This window comes from Macaca nemestrina, chromosome 6 (assembly GCF_043159975.1).
Source record: "Macaca nemestrina isolate mMacNem1 chromosome 6, mMacNem.hap1, whole genome shotgun sequence".
Taxonomy (NCBI): Eukaryota; Metazoa; Chordata; class Mammalia; order Primates; family Cercopithecidae; genus Macaca; species Macaca nemestrina.
Window position 1 is genome coordinate 180,332,941 of NC_092130.1, and position 21,459 is coordinate 180,354,399.

At 49.5% G+C, this 21,459-nt stretch overlaps 1 long non-coding RNA gene across 1 annotated transcript; it reads left to right on the forward strand.

Annotated features, from left to right (window-relative positions):
• The first annotated feature begins 10,453 nt into the window (after positions 1-10,453).
• LOC105464582 (uncharacterized) lies at positions 10,454-21,249 on the forward strand. The gene is made up of 4 exons (XR_011625182.1): positions 10,454-16,160; positions 16,584-16,726; positions 16,893-17,575; positions 17,734-21,249. It is a non-coding gene; the product is annotated as an uncharacterized lncRNA (long non-coding RNA).
• Positions 21,250-21,459: the final 210 nt, after the last annotated feature.

The window sequence follows — 21,459 nt, forward strand, 5'->3', positions numbered from 1 at the left end:
ATGGTTGCTTCCACTGCGGCCGCACTGCTTTCTGCTGTGCCTTGGCCTCAGGTAGACACAACTACACCTGCCCCCTCCTCTCGGCTGTCCTGCTGCGGGGGCGGCCTGGCGTGATGGCTCCGGTTTCTCTCTCTGCTGCTGGCTGTGAGGGCAGCTTCCCCCCCTGGTGGTGGTGTGGGGGCGGCACGGAGGACACTCGTGCTTGGGGCTGTCGGTGGCCTGTGGAGTCTCTCACATCGGGTGCCACTGGCCGTGGGGTGGGTGCGTCTGGACGTTGGTGGGGGCCCTGCCCTCCCACAGCTTCACCTTCTCAGCATTCCCACTTAGGTTTGAGATCCATTTTAAACTTATTTTTATCACGTGAAGTGTGGGCCAAAGTTCACTTTCTCTGTCTCTCTCTCTCTCTCCTGGTCCACTACCCTTAGCCAATCTTGGGAACACCATTTCCCCTGCCAATCTTTGTTCTGGAATTGGCATAAGATCCACGTCTGCTTTTGGCCAGTGAGACTCAGGGAGGGGACTTCTGTGGCTTCCAGGAAACTGCTTCAGGGACAGCAGGTGGGCAGTCCCCTTCTTCTGTCCTCCCTGGAGTGTGCGGTGAGGGAGTGGGCTGCTGCAGCTGCCACTGACAGCCACTTTGCCCTCCCGAGGAAGCCAGCCTGAGGACAAAGCTAATCCCAGAGCTGAACAGAGCCGGAGTGTTGAAGAGACAGGCGGAGGACAGGAAGGGGCTCCACAGCTTGATGGGCGAAGGGGCAGAGCTGGAGCCTTGAGCACCCTGTGCCTGAAACCCACCCTGAGGTGGACTTGCTGTCATGGGAGGCGGTCCCTTACTTTGCTGTCACTTACAGTCAACGCATCTTCTTCCACAGAGGAGTCACTTAATGGGATGTGAAGTGCGTGTATTTAAAGGCAGGGCATGAACAGTGGGGAGACTGGGAATGAGCACACCCACAGCCACAGGAGGTGGGAGAGGCATGTTTTCATGTCTCTCTCTGTGTCTGTCTCTGTCTCTCCTTGTCTGTCTGTATCTCTCTCTGAGACTGAGGTTAGGACACAGGAGGCCTCCCCTCTAGAGGTGGGGCAGTCTATGACAAGCTGGTGTGGGGCCAGTGGTGGGGGTAAGTTGATGACACCCCTGTGACGCCCGGCCTTGAACTCTTTAATGGGGCTTGGCAGGAGTGGGGTGTGGGTGGGGTCGGGTCTGGGTGGCCTGGCCTTGGAGGGACCTAGGTTTTGAGAGACATGGTTAGAAGTGGCTGCATGGATGGAAAGGGGGTGGGAGCAAGGTTGTCACAAGAGGGTCACTATGGGAGGTGTCTCGGGCCACCTACATGCCTGGAGAAATATTGGGGGAAGCGGGTTCTGTGGCACCTTCCAGAGCTCACTCCTGGGAGGAAGGCCTATGAGGTTGAGCAGGACTAAGCTCGGGGCAGGGAATGCAGGAGCCCCTGAAGAGCTTCCTGGTGTCACCGTGGTGTCCACAGCCCCTGCAGGCTGCGTCCCCAGTGCTGTCCTGCGGGGGGAGGGGGGCGCAGATTAGCCCATCACCCACTGTCTGCAGGGAAGCGCAGAAGAGACCTCCTCAGGGCAACTGGTTCTTCCACCTCCCTGGCATCCTGCTGTGGCCCAGAGAAAGGACCCCCACCTGCCACCCGCAGACCTGGGGCCACAGACTCTGCAGAAAACCATTTATGGCCACGAGACTTCCATGGCCTGCTCTGAAAGAAGAATGCATCGTCCCTCGGGAAAGCATTTAATGAGACGCACCAGCCAAGACAGCATACGATAAATAAATAAGGCACAATCGAACCTTTTCTTTTAGACATTTCCAGCTCTACTATTTTTTAAACCCGTGTCCTGGCACTGTCTTGCTTCCCCACTGCCTGTCTCCTTTGTTACTTCTCAGTTCTCACATAAGCTGTTTATTAAATATCAATTTCAGGAATAAGAAATTATTTCCATCAAAATCAAGAGGAAAAGAAAACATAGCAAGTAAACTAGAACATTTTAAACTTACTCCTGTTTTTTCTCTTTTTTTTTTTTTTTTTTGGTTTGTTTGTTTGTTTTTTGAGACAGTGTCTCACTCTTGTTGCCCAGGCTGGAGTGCAGTGGCACAATCTCAGCTCACTGCAACCTCTGCCTCTGGGGTTCAAGCGATTCTCCTGCCTCAGCCTCCTGAGTAGCTGGGACTACAGCCACCCACCACCATGCCCGGCTATTTTTTTGTATTTTTAGTAGAGACGGGTTTTCACCGTGTTAGCCAGGACGGTCTCCATCTCCTGACCTCGTATCCGCCCACCTTGGCCTCCCAAAATGGTGGGATTACAGGCGTGAGCCACTACGCCCGGCCCTTACTCCTATTTCAAAAGGCAGTGCAACACATGTTTGCAGGGCCAACAGGCAGTGCCTACAGAGACAAGAAAAGATTTGATGCCAAAGCCGTGGAATCAAGTGATTTATCAGCTAATGCCAAGCTTAGACCATCCTGTCACCTGCCCTCCACCCAGGGGTCTCATGGACAAGCACAGGGTCTTGAGCGCCAAGCTTAGACCATCCTGTCACCCACCTGCCCTCCACCCGGGGGTCTCATGGACGAGCACAGGGTCTTGAGCAGAGGCTGCATTGCAACAGCCACCCAAGGAGGAAGGCAGCGGTTTGCTGCAGCTGAGCGGCTCTGAGGCATCTGTGCCCTCCAAGGAGGCAGAGCTGTGAGAAGGAAAGCAGGGCCCACCACGGCTGTGGCTCACCTGGCAGCACAGGCCACCCGCAAAGTGGACAGGAACGCTACTGGCATGTGAAGAGGCCAGTGCTGCATGGCTGCAAGGCTCCTGAACTGCTGGGGGGAAAGTAGGACTTGTCAAACACACCGTGGAGGGAAGACCCCACTCTTAACAGCAACCAGCAGCATGCAGTACCCAGATTTACGAAACATTCAGTTAGTGTGAGTGTACCTGCCGGCCTCCTGTCACAGGTGAGGCTGAGCATCTCCCACTCACCCGTCACGGGAGGCTGAGCGTCTCCCACCCACCCGTCACGGGAGGCTGAGCGTCTCCCACCCACCCGTCACGGGAGGCTGAGCGTCTCCCACCCACCCGTCACGGGAGGCTGAGCGTCTCCCACCCACCCGTCACGGGAGGCTGAGCGTCACCCACCCACCCGGCACGGGAGGCTGAGCGTCTCCCACCCACCCGGCACGGGAGGCTGAGCGTCACCCACTCACCCGGCACGGGAGGCTGAGCGTCTCCCACTCACCCACTTGCCCATCACGGGAGGCTGAGTGCCTCCCACTCACCCACTTGCCCATCACGGGAGGCTGAGTGCCATCCACTTACCCATCACGGGAGGCTGAGCATCACCCACTCACCCGTCACAGGGGAGGCTGAGCGTCACCCACTCACCCGTTGCGGGAGGCTGAGCGTCTCCCACTCACCCGTCACAGGGGAGGCTGAGCGTCTCCCACTCACCCACTCACCCATCACGGGAGGCTGAGCGTCTCCCACTCACCCACTCACCTGTCACGGGAGGCTGAGCGTTTCCCACTCACCCATCACAGGAGGCTGAACAGAGGCTGAGGTGAGTCCTATCGGTTGTTCCTTCTGTGAATCGTCCATGTCTATCCTCTGCCCGAATGCTAGTTCTCATCTGCTGTGGTTTGAATGTTTGTCCTCTCTCAAACTCATGTTGAAATTTAATTACCATTGCAGCAGTATTAAGAGGTGGGACATTTAAGGAGTGTGAGGCCACAAGGACTCCGCCCTCATAAATGGATGAGTGCTGTTATCCCAGGAGGGGGTTCCTGATTAAAGGATGAGTTTGGATGCCCACCCATGCCCGTGACTTCCACCCTCTGCCTTCTGCCCTGGGATGGTGAAGCCAGAAGGACCTCACTAGATGCAGGTGCCTTGCTTGGACTCTCAGCTTCTGAATTGGTGAGGGATACATTTCTGTTCTTTATAAATTACCCAGACTGGAATTCTGTTAAGCAGCATGAAGTGGACTGAGAGGCTGCCTTTTGCTCATGGTTCACGGATGCTGCTGTGTGTCATAGAGATGAGTCCCTTGCAGGGTTTGGATCTGGAAACGGCCCCTCTGTCTGCTGTGCAGGCATGATGTGGTTAATGTCCTTTGTGGAATACACAAGCCCACTGGTGGTACCCAGTGGTTTTTCACCGCGTGGCGTGAGGTTTTCTGGTTGTGAAGCTACGTGACGTTTTCTCCTGTGAGCTTCAAGGCTTTAATTTCACGTTAGGTTTGAAACCAGCTTCCCCTCTTTTTGTGTGTGTGTGTGTGTGTGTGTGTTTTTTTCTTTTTCCTGAGATGAAGTTTCACTCTTGTTGCCCAGGCTGAAATGAATTAGTGTGATCTCGGCTCATCAAAACCTCCGCCTCCCAGGTTAAAGCAATTTTCCTGCCTCAGCCTCCTGAGTAGCTAGGATTACAGGCATGCACCACCATGCCCAGCTAATTTGGTATTTTTAGTAGAGACGGGGTTTCTCCATGTTCGTCAGGCTGATCTTGAACTCCTGACCTCAGGTGATCCACCCACCCCAGCCTCCCAAAGTGCTGGGATTACAGGTGTGAGCCACTGCACCTGGTCCCAGTTTCCCCTCTTGAATCGGGCATGAGGCAGGGATCCACCTTCACGTTTCCCAGGCGGTGAGGCAGCTCTTATCCCTCATGCTGGCCCTGGTACCTTTTCTCCAGGGATGTGGGGTCCACATTCATCATAGGGGGGTTCCCGTAGGTGATGGTCCTGTCGTATTGGGGTTCCCATAAAGGGGGCCCTTTTTGGCACTTTCTTTTATTCCATTAGTCTGTTTGCATGTTCATGCATTTTATTGCTTTTCCCCCCAAAAGAATCAATGTGGGAATTGATTGATTGATTGATTGATTGAGATGGAGTCTCACTCTGTCACCCAGGCTGGAGTACAGTGGCATGATCTCAGCTCACTGCAACCTCCGCCTCCCTAGTTCAAGCAATTCTCCTGCCTCAGCTTCCCAAGTAGCTGGGATTACAGGCATCCGCCACTATGCCTGGCTAATTTTTTGTATTACTTTTTTTCTGAGATGAAGTCTCACTGTGTTGCCTAGGCTGGAGTGCAGTGGTGTGATCTCAGCTCACTGCAACTTCCGCCTCCCGGGTTCAAGCAATTTTCCTGCCTCAGCCTCCCGAGTAGCTGGGATTACAAGTGCCCACCACCACGCCTGGCTAATTTTTTGTATTTTAAAGTAGAGACAAGGTTTTGCCATGTTGGCCAGATTGGTCTTGAACTCCTGACCTCATGATCCACCCACCTTGGCCTCCCAAAGTGCTGGGATTACAGGCGTGAACCACCGCACCCGGCTGATTTTTTGTATTTTTAGTAGAGACCGGATTTCACTGTGTTAGCCAGGATGGTCTTGATCTCCTGACCTCATGATCCACCCGCCTTGGCCTCCCAAAGTGCTGGGATTACACGTGTGAGCCGCTGTGCCCAGCCGGGAATTTATTTTTAAATTTAATTTTATTTATTTAGTTTCCTAACTCTTTTATTGTTTTTAGGCAATTTTTTGAAGTATACTATGCATAAGAAAATTATGGTGAATTGTTACAGCATCAAGACCACCAAGACCAGGACGCAGAACAACCCCAGCCCCCAGAATCCTCCACCCAGTAGGGCTCCACAACCCCTCTTTTAACACACAGATTAGCTTCAGCTCTTCTTGAACTTCATATAAGTGTGAAATTCACCCATGCTATTGAACACAGCACTGGTTCATTCATATACGTGGCCTTATAGTATTCCATCATATGAACACAGTTTATTATCCATTCTGTTAATCACAGGAGTTTTTACCTGTTGTGATTCATTTATATAAGTGGCCTTGTAGTATTCCATCATGCGAACACAGTTGATTATCTGTTCCATTAATCATAGTAGTTTTTACCTGTTGTGAGTAAGGGTGTCACAAACAGCCTCATGTGTACTTTGTGGTGAATGGAATTCTTTTACGGATGTGGAACATACACTGGAGTTGAAGGGCTGGGTTATAGCATATGCACATGCTCAGCTTTATCAAACACTGCTTAATGGCTTTTCAGAGTGGCTGTGCCAACTGACACTCTCCAAGAGTCTACGGGAGTTCCAGTTGCCCCACACCGTTGCTGACACTTGCAATTGTCAGCTGTAAATTTTAGCCATTCTGTTGGGTGTATATTGGTATTTTATTGTGTTTTTGATACTCATTGCTCCCACAGTCATTGAAGTTGAGCACAGTTGTATATGCGTATTGGCAATTTGGATACTCTCTTGGATTTTTGTCTTTTATTGATTTGTAGAATTTCTTTTTTTTTTTTTTTGAGACGGAGTCTCGCTCTGTCTCCCAGGCTGGAGTGCAGTGGCCGGATCTCAGCTCACTGCAAGCTCCGCCTCCCAGGTCCACGCCATTCTCCTGCCTCAGCCTCCCGAGTAGCTGGGACTACAGGTGCCCGCCACCTCACCCGGCTAGTTTTTTTTGTATTTTTTAGTAGAGACGGGGTTTCACCGTGTTAGCCAGGATGGTCTCGATCTCCTGACCTCATGATCCACCCGTCTCGGCCTCCCAAAGTGCTGGGATTACAGGCTTGAACCACCGCGCCCAGCCTGTAGAATTTCTTTATTCTGAATTTGAGTTCTTCTTAGTTGTGCTTGTGTGAGTACACATAGTAAACACACACACAGGTTAAAATAATTAACTGGGAGATTATTAGACTGAGGTGACCACAGCACCTTGGGTTTCAACTTAAGCAAACCAAAGTCCAACTCAGTGTTCATGGTCGTAGTTCAGGTAATCAGAAACCACCAGCCAATCTCTAACATGGGGCTTTCCACTGGAATGATTTCTTTCCCTTTCTTTCTCTTTCTTTCTCTCTTTCTCTATCTCTTTCTTTCTCTCTTTCTCTCTTCCTCTCCTCTTTCTTTTTTCTTTTCTTTCTTTCTTTCCTCTCTTTCCTGTCTTTCTACCTTTCCTTCCTTCCATTCTTCCATCTGTCTTTTTCTTTCTTTCTCTTTTCTCTATCTCTTTCTTTCTCTCTTTCTGTCTTCCTCTCCTCTTTCTTTTTTTTCTTTCTTTCTTTCCTCTCTTTCCTGTCTTTCTACCTTTCCTTCCTTCCATTCTTCCATCTGTCTTTTTCTTTCTTTCTCTTTTCTCTTTCTTTCCTCTCTCTTTCTTTCTTTTCTTTTTTCTTTCTTTCTTTCCTTTCTTTCCCTTTCTCTCTCCCTTCCCTCCTTCCCCTTCCTCCCTTCCTTCCTTCTTCTTTCTTTCCAGTGGGGTCTTGCTCTGTCACCCAAACTGGAATGCAGTGATGCAATCATAGTTCATGGCAGCCTCAATCTCATGGGCACAAGTGGTTCTCCCACCTCAGCCCCTCAAGTCACTGGGACAAGCTCAAGATTGTGCCTGTTGCCAAAAAGAGTTTTTCTGGAATGTTTTTAAAAAAATACTTTTGTAATGTTTAGCTCCTTAAAATTTCATTTCCTAATTTTTTCAAATTTCCTTATTTGTTCAAACATATAGAATAACAATTTTTATAGGTTGGCCTTGTATTCAGTGAACTTGCTGAAATAATATATACACAAATAGTTTAATAGATTCTTGTATATATTCTATATATTGTCAATAAATTAATACTTTTATCTTTCTTTTCAAACCAAATTCCTTTGATCTCCTTATCTTGTTTTCTTCTACCGGGAAGAGCCTCTAGTAGAGCATTTGCTTAAAGTGCTAAGAGTTGGTGCTCACCGTGTGGTCCTGGCTGTGGTGTGAGGCTCCCCCAGAATCTCCACATTGGGTGCTGTGTGTGATGCCTTTCATCATGCTAAGGAATTCACCTGCTTTTCTTTCCTTTTTTACAGTTACCATATTGAATGGGAGGTCAGTTTTCTAAAGAAATCTTTTCTGGCCGGGCGCGGTGGCTCACGCCTGTAATCCCAGCACTTTGGGAGGCTGAGACGGGCAGATCACGAGGTCAGGAGACTTGAGACCATCCTGGCTAACACAGTGAAACCCTGTCTCTACTAAAAGTACAAAAATTAGCCGGGCGCGGTGGCGGGCACCTGTAGTCCCAGCTACACGGGAGGCTGAGGCAGGAGAATGGCCTGAACCCGGGAGGCGGAGCTTGCAGTGAGTGGAGATTGAGCCACTGCACTCCAGCCTGGGCTACAGAGCGAGACTCCGTCTCAAAAAAAAAAAAAAAAGAATTCTTTTCTGTATCTGTTGAGATAATTATGTGCTATTTTCTTACTTACATTTCAATATATGTTATCTGTATTTATTTACTTACTTTAAATTTTTACCATTCTTTTTTTTTTTTTTTTTTTTTTGAGACGGAGTCTCGCTCTGTCGCCCAGGCTGGAGTGCAGTGGCGCGATCTCGGCTCACTGCAAGCTCCGCCTCCGGGGTTCACGCCATTCTCCTGCCTCAGCCTCCTGAGTAGCTGGGACTACAGGCGCCCGCCACCGCGCCCGGCTAATTTTTTGTATTTTTAGTAGAGACAGGGTTTCACCGTGGTCTCGATCTCCTGACCTTGTGATCCGCCCGCCTCGGCCTCCCAAAGTGCTGGGATTACAGGCGTGAGCCACCGCGCCCGGCCTACCATTCTTATATATCTGGATTATGCCTTAATTAGCTGTGGTATATTTTTAAATGCTGACTGTGATTTGCTAATTGTTAAATTTTTTTATTTCAATAGCTTTTTTACATTGTACCCAATATGCAGGGTTTTTAAAATCCTTTACCCGCTTCTGCCCTCCCCTTTCTGAGCCTCCAATGTCTATTCTGCTCCTCTGTAGGCCTTCCTTGTATCCATAGCTTAGCTCCCACATATAAGTGAGAACATATGGTATTTGGTTTTCCATTCCTGAGTTACTTCACTTAGAATAATGACTTCCAGCACCATCCAAGTTGCTGTAAAAACATTGTTTCATCCTTTTTATGACTGCGTAGTATACCATGGTGTATATGCACCACATTTTCTTTATTCACTTATCAGTTGATGGGCACTTGGGTAAGTTCCATATCTTTGCAATTGTGAATTGTACTGCGATGAACGTATGTGTACAGATGTCTTTTTAATATAATGACTTCTTTTCCTTTGGGTAGATGCCCAGTAGTGAGATTTCTGGATCAAATGGTAGATCTACTTTTAGTTCTTTGAGAAATATCCATATTGTCTTCCACAGAGGTTGTACTAATTTCCATTCTCACTAGTGGTGTATAAGTGTACCCTTTTAGTAATGGCCATGCTGTCTGGGGTAAAGTGGTAGCTCATTATGATTTTAAACTGCATTTCCTACAATTAGTGGTGTTGGGCATTTTTTCACATGTTCGTTGGTCATTTGCATGTCTTCTTTTGAGAAGTGTCTATTCATGTCATTTGCCCACCCTTGGATGGGATTGTTTTTTTGGCTGATTTGTTTGTGTTCCTTGTAGGTTCTGGATATAGTCTTTTGTCAAATGCATAGTTTGCAAATATTTTTTCTCACTCAGTGGGTTGTCTGTTTACTTTGATGATTATTTATTTTGCTGCACAGAGCCTTCTAGCTTATTTAGGTCCCATTTATTTCTTTTTGTTTTTGTTGCGTTTGCTTTTGGGGTCTTAGTCATGAATTTTTTGCCTAAACCAATGTCCAGAAGAGTTTTTCTTGGGTTATCTTTTGGAATTTTTATGGTTTCAGGTCTTAAATTTAAGTCTTTAATCCATTTTAAGATGATTTTTGTATATTCTGAGCGATAGCGACCCACTTTCGATTTTCTACCTTTGGCTTTCCAATTTTTTTCTGCAACATTTATTGAATAAGGTGTTCTTTCCCCATTTTTTTGTTTTTGTATGCTTTGTTGAAGATGAATTGGTTATAAGTATTTGGCTTTATTTCTGGGTTCTCTATTGTGTTCCATTGGTCTATGTATCTACTTTTACACCAATACCATGCCGTTTTGGTTACCACAGCCGTGTAAGATAATTTGAAGTCAGGTAATGTAATGCCTCCAGCTTTGTTCTTTTTGCTTAGGATTACTTTGGCTATTCAGGCATTTTTTTAATTCTATGAATTTTAGAATTGTTTTTCCAATTATTTGAAAAACGATGTTGGTATTGTCATAGGAATTGCATTGAATCTATAGATTGCTTTGGATAGTGTGGTCACTTTCACAATATTGATTCTTCCAGTCCATGAGCATGGGATATATTTCCATTGGTTTGTGTCATCTACAATTTCTTTCAGCAGTTTTTGCTAGGTCTTCTTGTAGAGATATTTCACCCCTTGGTCAAGTTATTTCTAGGAATTTTATTTTATTTTTTGCAGCTATTGTAAAAGGGCTTGAGTTCTTGATTTGACTCTCAGCTTGGTCATTGTTGGTGTATAGCAGTGCTACTGATTTGTGTACATTGATTTTGTAACCTGAGACTTCACTGAATTCATTTATCAGTGATTCACCCATTTTTAGACAATATTTGGTCCATGCACATGTCAGAGATTGTTGCAATGTTTCTTTTTTGCAGTGATCTCATCAGATTTTAATAACAAAGTCAAGCTAGTCTTTTAAATAAAGTTGCAAAGCAGTACTCATTTTTTCTCTTCTCTGGAAGAGTTTGTGTAAGATTGGTGTTTTTCTCTCCCACAAATGTTTGGAAGAATGGTTTGCCGGTGGAGCCAACTGGACCTGAAGTTTTCTTTGTGGGAACATTTTAAATAAGATTGTTCAGACTCATAAATTTTTTTTGCATCAGTTTTGGCAAGTTGTGTTTTTCAGAGTTTGTTCAATTTTTCTAAATTGTCACATTTATTGGCATAAATTGTTCAGCATATTCTTTTATTATTAACTTAGTATCGGTAGGATCTTTAGTGATGTCTCCATTTTCATTTCTGATATTGTTAATGTTGGGAGGAAAGCTGAGTGTTGGGAGAAGCTGAGGCAGGGCTTGCATGTCTGACATAATGTAAAAGAGTCTTGGAACATGTCTGGGGTCCAGGGTCTAAAACTCCTCATGGCCTTTGGAAGAGCAAGCTCTATGCTAAAGGGTGGAAGCATTCATTGGCGTAGCTGGAAGTTTGTGTTTTGGATGCTATGCACAAAAATAGAAGTTTTGGAGCATGTATCTTCCTCCAAAGGTGATTAAACCCACTTGTAAAGGAAGGTGAGCTCTTGAGTCAAGGGAACTAAACACCCAAACCATTTAAATGTCACAAAAGAAAAAGCCATGAACTGGAAGGTGTATAACATCTGAAGCAGGTGTGTTAGAATAGACACATGACTTAAAATGAGTAGGATGCTCATATTTAACATAATAAGAAAAAATGTTAGTGGTGTGAAAAAGAAAAATGTCCTGAATAAAGAACAAAGTGGAAATAGTGGCTGTAAAAAAATACAATAGTTGAAAGAAAGAAGTATTTTGAGGGTATAATAAAAATAGTCTCATAAGGCTTCAGAAGATTTGCCAACAAAACCCACAATGAAAACATTTCTGGAGAAAACCTCAAAATGAAAAGAAAAACAAATCCAGGAAAAGCTGCGAGAGATATGAGAAGAGAGAAAGAAAGATGAAAACTAAACTCTTGTAAAGTTTGTTGCCACCATTAAAAAAGGCCAGGACCAAAGAAATGTGCATACACAAACACACAGACACACACCACACACACACACACCACACACACCAAAACCTAAAAGCCACACATTGCCCCTGTGATGCAGATGGGCTGCTGGACCCTGAGATCTGGTCAGAGGCAAGGGGACTGCTGAACCCCTGGGATCTGGTCGGGGGGTGGGGCGGGGCAAGGCTGCTGGACCCCCTCTGTCCCCACTTGGGCTGCCATTCCCCTCCTCCCAGCACGTTCCACCTCCCATGTGGAATGGGGTCTGAGCCTCTGCTGTGGATGAGCGGCATGGGTCAGTGGGGAGGGGTCCTTCTGCTTGCAGCCATGCCCCCCGCCCTCACCCTGGACCTCTTCACCAGCCAGCTCCTCTCCCAGAGGCCCCAGACTGCAATTCCAAGCCTCCCCTCTCTCTGCCCTGGCCCCCATGAGCATGTCCCCTCGAGTTCATAGCCAATGCCTCATGTCCCTGTCAGGGCTCTGTCCCCCAAACCCGCGGCCAACTCTCTGGGCTAAGAGGAAAACCCTGGACCCCACCTTCCCCTCCCACTCCACCCCAGCCATCCAGGTCCCCTGCTGCCCCCAGACCTTCCTTCAGAGCTCCAGGGGCTCCGAACAGGCAGAGGCACAGAGGGAAAGCACGGGCCAAAACAGCAAGACCCAGCCCTGCACAGCCCACGGGGCACACCCCTCCTTGCGGGCAGGGGTCCCACGGTGCCCCGACCTCGGCCTCAGCCTCCTTGTGGCCCTGGTGCCCATTCAACTTGAGCTGTGGGTCCTGCCTCTGGGCCTCTGCCTGCCAGCCCCTCCCTGGAGCCTCCCCAGTGGCCTGGGCCGTCCATGGGCTGCTCCAGGGCTGCTGAGTGGCCGCAGCTTCTCATCCTGGCCAGCACAACACTTGCAGGGCGGGCACCCAGTGTGAGGGGCCTTTCCCCTCCCCGTTTCCAGCTCCGTTTGCCCTCCCTTTGCCTCTGCGACCACCTCCCCGCACATCCCTGCATCAGAGTCCCCATCCTGGTCCGCTAGGGGGCATCCCCGGTCCCTCCCCATGACACAGCCCCAGCCCAGGTCCCTCCTCCACACCCGGGCATCCTCGCCAGGTGACTGCCTCTCCCCGTGGCACAGGCCAAGGGAGGCCTGAACCTCACTTGCAGCTGGACCTGGAGCTGGGGAAAGGCCTTGGCACAGGAGTGCTGGGAAGCTGTGGAGAAAGGAATGGAGACCAATGCAATGAAGGGGATGGGTGGGCTGAGGCAGGCCAGGGGCTCCAGATAGGTGGGGCTGATGCAGGCAGGGATCTTGGGGTCTCTGCCTGGCGTGGGCTGAGGCAGGCAGGGGGTCTCTGGATGGGAGGAGCTGATGCAGGCAGAGGTCTCGGAGTCTCCACTCCAGGTGGGCTGAGGCAGCCAGGGGTCTTGGGGTCTCTGCTCGGGGTGGGCTGAGGCAGGCAGGAGTCTGCTCGGGGTGGGCTGAGGCAGGCAGGGGTCTCTGGACAGGTGGACTGAGGCACACCAGGGTTTTGGAGTCTGCTCGGGGTGGGACTGATGCAGGCAGGGGTCTCGAGGTCTCTGCTCCAGGTGGGCTGATGCAGCCAGGGGTTTGGGGGTCTCTGCCCAGGGTGGGCTGAGGCAGGCAGGGGGTGTCCGGATGGGTGGACTGAGGCAGACTGGGGTCTTGGGGTCTCCACTCGGGGTGGGGCTGATGCAGGCTGGGGTCTCTGGACAGGTGGACTGAGGCAGGCAGGAGTCTCTGCTCGGGGTGGGGCTGATGCAGTCTGGGGTCTCTGCTCAGGGGAATGCACTCTGGGGGTGGTAAGGTGGTAGTTTTATTGTTGCCCTTGCCCATAAGGTTTCTCTGACCCCAGCCAAAAGACCGCGCTGTGCAGGGCCCCTGGCTGGCCCTTGGGGAAGGAGCACCGATAATAAGGGAGATCAAGAGGGCCCCAGATCCCAGCTTGGCCCTGGCGTCTGTTCCAGCTGCCTTCTTCCCACTCTGCTCCCTCATATGGAAATAATATTGGACCTCATAAAAGATCCAGGTTCTTGTTTCAAATTATGAAACAAACATCCTCCTTGGATAATACCATGTCAAGCCACCAGTGAGGTTTTGAATTCCAACTTCAAGGGGAAGTTAAAATTAGTTCTAAACCATTGCATGTAAGTTTGTAATAAATTGGGGGCTGTATTCTGCTGCCAATTAAAAGTAACTGTTGGATCCATTTCTTGGAATTTTTTGAATTTATGCTTATTTTATGCCCTTCACAAAGTCTTAAAGTTGTGAACAAAACTATAAACTTCAAAAATAATTAATGCAATTTGATGACAATAAATAAACTTCAAAGTCCCACCAAAACCAGCAGAACCTCATCAAAGCAAAAGAAACAAGCTTGTTTCCAGCTCAGAGGTGAAGCGCTACAGATGGCCGGCGTTTCATCTCGAGGGGAGGGTTGGGAAAGGCTGTGGAATGAGGGGTGTGGCTGGCGCTTTGTCCTCTCCCCACAGTAACAAAACTCTGTCATATGGAGACGCTTTGTGTCCAGATGGAGTACTTAATGTTTTTAATTTTCTAAAAAGAGAAATGCCTCTTGGAGTAAGCAGACCTCAAACAATAATTTAGGAGTCCACATGGAGACCCCTCCCAAAATGTAGCAACCTGGTGTTAGGTTTTTGTCTTAGTTTTGCTACTTTTAAAAGCAATCAACTTCTGAACTTTTAGACGTTTCTGATAACTGCTGCTCCAGGCTTTGCCATGACAAATGTGCCTAAACAGAAATGGAAACCAGAACACTAAAAATATATTAAAAAGATGAGTTTAATTTTATGAGATATTGGTTAAAAAGCATAGAGATTGATTGTAAATGTTTAGAATCTGGAACATTATGAGACCACGTCCTGTGTTTTATGGCTGGCTATTATTCTAGAAAACACGCAGAAATCATGGTCGTGATTTAGCACACACATAAACTGGGCAGTGGGCCGTTGCTTTAGTGGCCTCTGGCACCCCAAATCGCCCAGCATCAAAGGCCCCCGGGACACCTCCCAGCCTCTTCCTCTGGCCACGGAGGGGACTGCCCAAGGACCCCCCAATGCCCTCCTTTCTCCGGCGGGAAGAACAATGCCCCCTTTCTCGGCGCCCGCCAGGAAGTGTCTCCATGACATCCACACACAAAGTCAATTCCACAAAAACCGAATCACCCGCCCACATGTTGTGTCTGTGTGGGGCTGAGCAGTTGTGGAGTCGCACCGCCAGGGACGCGAGGCTTTGATTATCACTGTCCTCCCAGACCAAGTGTCTCAACAGCACTCCTTGGATGTAACTTGGACTGGTTTTTCTTCCCCCAAGTTCGGAAGGCGAATACTGAGCCCTGGGGCCCTCACGGGATTGACTTCCCTCCTGAGGAAATGGGAACTTGAGGTCTCAGGACGCCTAGGCCTAGTCCACACTCACACCACAATCCCTCGCACTCACACACAACCCCTCGCCCAAGCCTAGTCCACACTCACACCACAATCCCTCGCCCAGGCCAGGTGGGAGGACCTGTGTGGTGAGCGAGGAGGCCCCACGGTGGCCAGGAGCTCTTGGCTGAGGCCCAAAATCTCTCCTCTTTATGGCATCTGCTCTTGCCAGTGACCATTCACTCCACCAACATTTATTGAGCGCCCACTGTATACCAGGCACTGGGGTGGAAGTGAAGTCATCAGGAAGACAGTTCCTGCTGTAAAAGATCAGGGAGCTCAGAAGGAGAAAAGCAAAGAAAGGAGGGAGAGAAGGGTCGGTCCTCGCCCGCCTCTGCCCACCTCTGCCCGCCTGTGCAGCGGCCCTGCACTGCGCCCAGCATCTCCTGAACTGCTTCTGCTGCAGGAGGACCAGCACCATCCAGGGTCCCAGCCACAGCTGCTGCCCTTGACAGCCCCTGTCCCACGCTGCAGTGGGAAACAGTGGAGCACACGGGTCTCTCTGTCCTCTCAGCCTGGCCTGGCAGTGGCCCTGAGCCCATGTGGATGGAGCCAGCCCCCTTCTGCTCCTGGGACTTGTCCCCTGGTGTCCTCGCTGGAAGTGGTGCTGATGGTGAGGGTTCTCCTTATCTCCTGGCTCCGTGTTCCCTTCTGGAGCGAGCCCCTCCCAGGCTGGCTTAGGTCTGGAGGTGCCAGGAGCCTGCTCACCCCTTCCTGGAAGCAAACTGAAGTGGTTTCGCTTTGAATCCTCCCTGCAATGTGGGGGCACCTGCTGGCTGCGCACCCCAATCCCCTGTCATTATGACGTCAGGCCAGAGGAGTGTTGGGCTCTGCCAGGGTGGGGCAAGCTGGGCGCCACAGCCCCAGTCAACCCGGAAGGGCTGCTCCTACCTCGGGCACATCCTGATGGCCGGTCATGGGCACAGCTTCCCAGTCAGCAGCCCTCAACAGGTTCCTTGTCAGGAAGATCACACAACCCATCACACAATTGTGTGGCTTCAGACTTACCGTCATGGAGACAGAACTCAAACCTTCCCGGCTTCTCATCCGGCTCGCTTTTGACAAAGTGGGAAGGGGAGGTGGAGTTCCTGCATGTGCGTGTATTGCGTGTGTGTTTGCGTGTGTGTGTGTCTGTGTGTGCATGTGCATGTGTGTGTTTGTGGGTGCATGTGTGTGCATGTGCATGTGTGTGCATGTGTGTGCGTGTATGTCCATGTGTGCATGTGTGTGTATGTGTGTGCATGTGTATATCTGTGTGCATGTGTGTGTCTCCATGTGTGTCTCCGTGTGTGCATGTGTGTGCGTGTGTCTGTATGTGCGTGTATGTCCATGTGTGCATGTGTGTGCATGTGTATATGTGCGTGTGTGTGCATGTGTGTGTCTCCATGTGTGCATGTGTGTGCATGTGTGCGTGCGTGTGTGCGTGTGTCTCTGTGCGTGTGTGTGCATGTGTGTGTGCATGGGCATAGGAATACAGTTCTTCTGACACTTGCTATCCATTTGCTGTTATTTCACAGCCAGCCCACTTTCCTTTGTCACAAAGGCCACCAGATGAGGGATCATGGACACCTGGCTGTCAGGGGACAGTGAAGGCCACTGTGTAGCTGGGCTTCCTGGAGGCGTGGGGCTCCTGCAGGGAGTTATAGCTTAACCCAAAAAGGTGTCCTTGTCTGGGGTCCTGGCCTTCCTCAGTGCAGGCGTCGTCCCGCCCACGTGCCCGCAGCTCCTCTGGCTTCCCTTCCCCTCTTCTCACCTCCTCTCAGCTCGCGAGGGCCTGGCGCCCACATTGCGGATTGTAACCAATTTGTCTGTTTCCCTTCTTCCAGACTGTGTCTCTTGGGGGTGGGAACAAGGACATTCCCCATTTCCTGAAGGAGACCCACAGGAACCTTCCGTAAGCCATGTCTTCAAATCCCACCTTCCCAGAGCATGAGCCAGCCCCACCTGCTTCCACCCAAAACAGTGACCCACGCCTTCAGCTTACAGGGAAACAGTCACAGCGTTTAGAGCTTTTCTTCAAGAACTGCTTCTAAACCCAGTTTTACAAACTTTAATGAAGCGATTAAAAAAATCCGTGTGTCACGCACACATGGAGACACACACACACACATGCCCACACAGAGACACATGCAGAAAACGTGCTGGCCGTGGTGTGGAGAAAGGGGAACCCATGAGCACCTTTGGCAGGGAGGTAATGGTATGGAGGCTTCTCAGGAAACTAAAGACCCAGCTCCCACAGGGCCCAGAAATCTCACTGCCGGGCACCCATCCAAAGGAAAGAAGTCTATGGAGGGATGCCTGCGCCCTGGGTTTACTTCAGTCTAATCACAATAGCCAAGATGTGGAATTGGCCTGGGTGTCTGTCCATCAGCAGATGCGTGGACAGAGAAAACAAGGTGCGTGGACACCGTGGGTTACTCTCCAGCTAAAAAGAGCGAAATCCTGCCATTCTCAGCAGTGTGAATGGAACTGGAATGAAGCCCACGCTTCCCTCCTGTGGGAGCTGAGAGTGAGTCTCATGGAGTAGATTGGTGGCCATGGAGGCTGGGAAGGGAAGGGGGAGATGAAGGGCTGCAGGCATGCTGCCAGGTTGAAGAAATAGGACCTGTTGTTTGGTGGTACAGTAGGGTGACTATAGTTAATAATTTATCGTTTATTTCATAATAGCTAGAAGAGAGGATCTGGGATGTTCCTGACAGAAAAGAATGATCAACGCTCGAGTTTCCCTGAATTGATCGTTAGGTGTTATGTGCATGCATCACAATAGCACACGCACCTCATAAATATGTACAACTGTTATGTATCCAAAAAATTAAAAATAATTTTAAAAGGCGGTCCTCCCTTGGGTCCTCTGGGAAGGATGGGAAGGGGAAAATCTGGAGTGGGGGCATGGGGACAGGGCGGCTGCCAGTCCGCCCGTGTGCCCCTGCTCTGACCACCACTTCCCTGCGTGCAGAGGGCCAGAAAGAGGAGCTGCAGGGGAGGTGGCCTGTGGGGGCCTGGCAGCCCCTGCCTCACTTCCTGGGACCTGACCCTCCCGCTGAGAGCTGTGCTCAGGCAGCCAGTGCCACCCCACATACCACAGGGTCCACCCAGGTCCAAGAGGGAAGGGCTGGTCCCCGTGCTGACTCCCACAGAAGAGGGTGGCCTGAGCCCAGGGCCTATGTCCACAGAGCCACTACCCTGGCCCATGGCGGCTCCTTCACGGGTGCTATGTTCTGGGGCTGGCCTTTCCCAGTCAGTGACGTTGGTATAATCGAGACGTGCTCTAGGTTTCACCACAAGGGGTGGCTCTGTGGCCTTCACTGGGGTCACAAGAGCCACAGCTGGAGGGTGGGCTCAGCATCTGGTCCTGGGCAAGGGACCAGTGCCCATGCTGAGGATGTGTGTGGAAGGAGTGAGTCCCTGGTGAAACCAGGAGTGTCAGGTGGGCAGCGGGGCCTCTGTGGAGAGCAGGCAACAGTGGGGCCGTGGAACCCCTGAGTCATGTCCCAGGCCGCTTCATGTCCTGAGCCCTAGTCCTCTTTCTCCAGCCACACAGCCCACATGTCCTCGCAGGGCGAAAGCTTCCTGAGGACCCAGCGGTCCAGGCCTGTGTGGCACAGCTGCCCAGAACCCCCAGCCTCCCATCTCCCAGGGCCTCCAGCTTCCCACGCTGAAAAACCCTGCCCGAGGTAAGGAGGTCCCAGAACCTGGGAACCACCAGGCCCCGGAGGAGGGGCCACTGCCTCGGCTCCATCCTGCTCTGTAGGAATGTGTTCCAGCCCTGCAGAGGGGCCTCTGGGGCAGCTCTCTCCTGGCCCTCTTTTCAAAGGAGAATTCAAATGGGCCCGGCTCCTGGGCCCCTGGCTTGCTGCCCCCAGAAACCCTTTTCCTTGAATAGCCTGTGGCCTTCAATCAGACCTTGTCATTTTCTGTTTAGATGCAAGTTTAGCTAGATTTGCCATAGCATTTTATGCAGCTCAAAATGTGATAGTTTCCCATTTTTTAAATTTTGATAAAATATACATAAACATAAAATTTACCATCCAAATCATTTTTAAGTACACAGTTCAGTGACATTATTATTCCATGCAACCATCACCAACAACCATTTCCAGAACATTTTCATTTTCCAAAACTGGAGCTCTGTCACCATAAGTGCTAACTCCCCATCTGCCTCCCCCAGAGCCTGGCACCCACTGTTCTACCTTCTGTCTCTGTGGATTTGACAACCCCAGGGACCGCCTGTAAGTGAAATCATGCAGAATTTGTAGTTTTGTGACTGACTCATTTTACTCAGTATCACGTCCTCAGGGTTTGTTCATGTGGTAGCCTGTGTCAGAATCTCCTTCCTGTTAAGGGCTAAGCGATGGTCCATGTGTGAATGGACCACAATGCACGTACTCATTCATCCACTGATGGAGAAGGGCTGAGTGATGTTCCATTGTGTGAATAGACCACGATGTGCGTGCTCATTCTTCCACTGATGGAGAAGGGCTGAGTGACGGTCCATTGTGTGAATAGACCACGTTGCACGTACCCATTCATCCACTGATGGAGGAGGGCTGAGCGATGGTCCATGTGTGAATAGACCACGTTGCATGTACCCATTCATCCACTGATGGAGAAGGACTGAGCAATGGTCTGTGTGTGAATAGGCCACAATGTGCGTGCCCATTCTTCCATTGATGGGGAAGGGCTGAGTGACGGTCCATTGTGTGAACAGACCACGTTGCACGTACCCATTCATCCACTGATGGAGAAGGGCTGAGCAATGGTCCATGTGTGAATAGACCACAATGTGTGTGCCCATTCTTACATCAGTGGAGAAGGGCTGAGAGACACTCCATTGTGTGAATAGACCACGTTGCACGTACCCATTCATCCACTGATGGAGAAGGGCTGAACGATGGTCCATGTGTGAATAGACCACGATGTGCGTGCTCATTCTTCCATTGATGGAGAAGGGCTAAGTGACGGTCCATTGTGTGAATAGACCACATTGCACGTACCCATTCATCCACTGATGGAGAAGGGCTGAGCGATGGTCCATGTGTGAATAGACCATGATGTGCGTGCTCATTCTTCCACTGATGGAGAAGGGTTGAGTGATGTTCCATTGTGTGAATGGACCACGATGCGCGTACCCATTCTTACATCGATGGAGAAGGGCTGAGAGACTCCATTGTGTGAATAGATAATGATGCATGTACCCATTCATCCATTGATGGAGAAGGACTGAGTGACACTCCATTGCGTGAATAGACCATGTACCCATTCATCAATTGATGGAGAAGGGCTGAGTGATGGTCCCATTGTGTGAATAGACCACCGTGTGTGCTTATTCTTCCATTGATGGAGAAGGACTGAGCGATGGTCCATTGTGTGAATAGACCACAATGTGTGTACCCATTCTTCCATTGATGGAGAAGGGCTGAGTGATGGTCCATTGTGTGAATAGATCACGTTGCATGTACCCATTCATCCATTGGTGGACACTGGGGTTGCATCCACCTTTCAGCTATTGCAAGTACTATTGCTATTAACAGGGGTGTGCAAATGTCTGTTCTAGACCCTGCCTTCAATTCTTTTGGGTACGGACCCAAAGCGAATTTGCTGGATCATATGGCAGTTCTATTCGTAATTTTTTGAGGAGCTGCCATAATACTTTTCACAGCAGCTGCACTGTTTGACATTCCCAGGAAATGTGCACAAGGTTCCAGTTTCTCTACTTCCTCCCCAGCATGTATTATTATTATTATTATTTCTTGCCTTCTAATGGGCATGAGGTTGCATCTCATTGTAGTTTTGATTGAGTTTCCCTCTTGATGAGTGAGGCTCAGCATCTTTTCATGGGCTCACTGCCATTTATAAAACCTTACATTTTAAAACACTTCCTGTTTGCTTCTGCTCATTTGTAAAAATACACCTTGTACGTTGACCTTGTACTCAATAACCTTGCTAAATGTATTAATTCTGAGGATCCATAGATTCATTTGGATTTTCTACTGGCATGGTTGTGTTTTCGGCAAGTGCTAGTTTTATTTTGTGCTACTTCTTTTTCTCTTTTTCTTACCTGTCAGCACTGGCCAGGACCCCAGCACCCTGCTGGGTGGACTTGGTGAGAGCCGACCAATCTCATGGAAGGCGCACCGTGTCTTCCCATCGTGCCTACTGCGGGGCTTTATAGGTGCTTTTTATCAAATTAAGGCAGTAACATTCTATTTCTAGTTTACTTAACATATTTTTCATGAGTGGGGTTGCCTTGTATTAAATGCTTTTTAAAAATCATCAGTTGAAATGATTATATGATTTTTCCCCTCTAGTCTGTTAATATGTTAAATTGCCAACCTTGAATTTCTAGAAAAATACGTCTTGGTTATTATATATTATGCCTTTTATATAAATCTG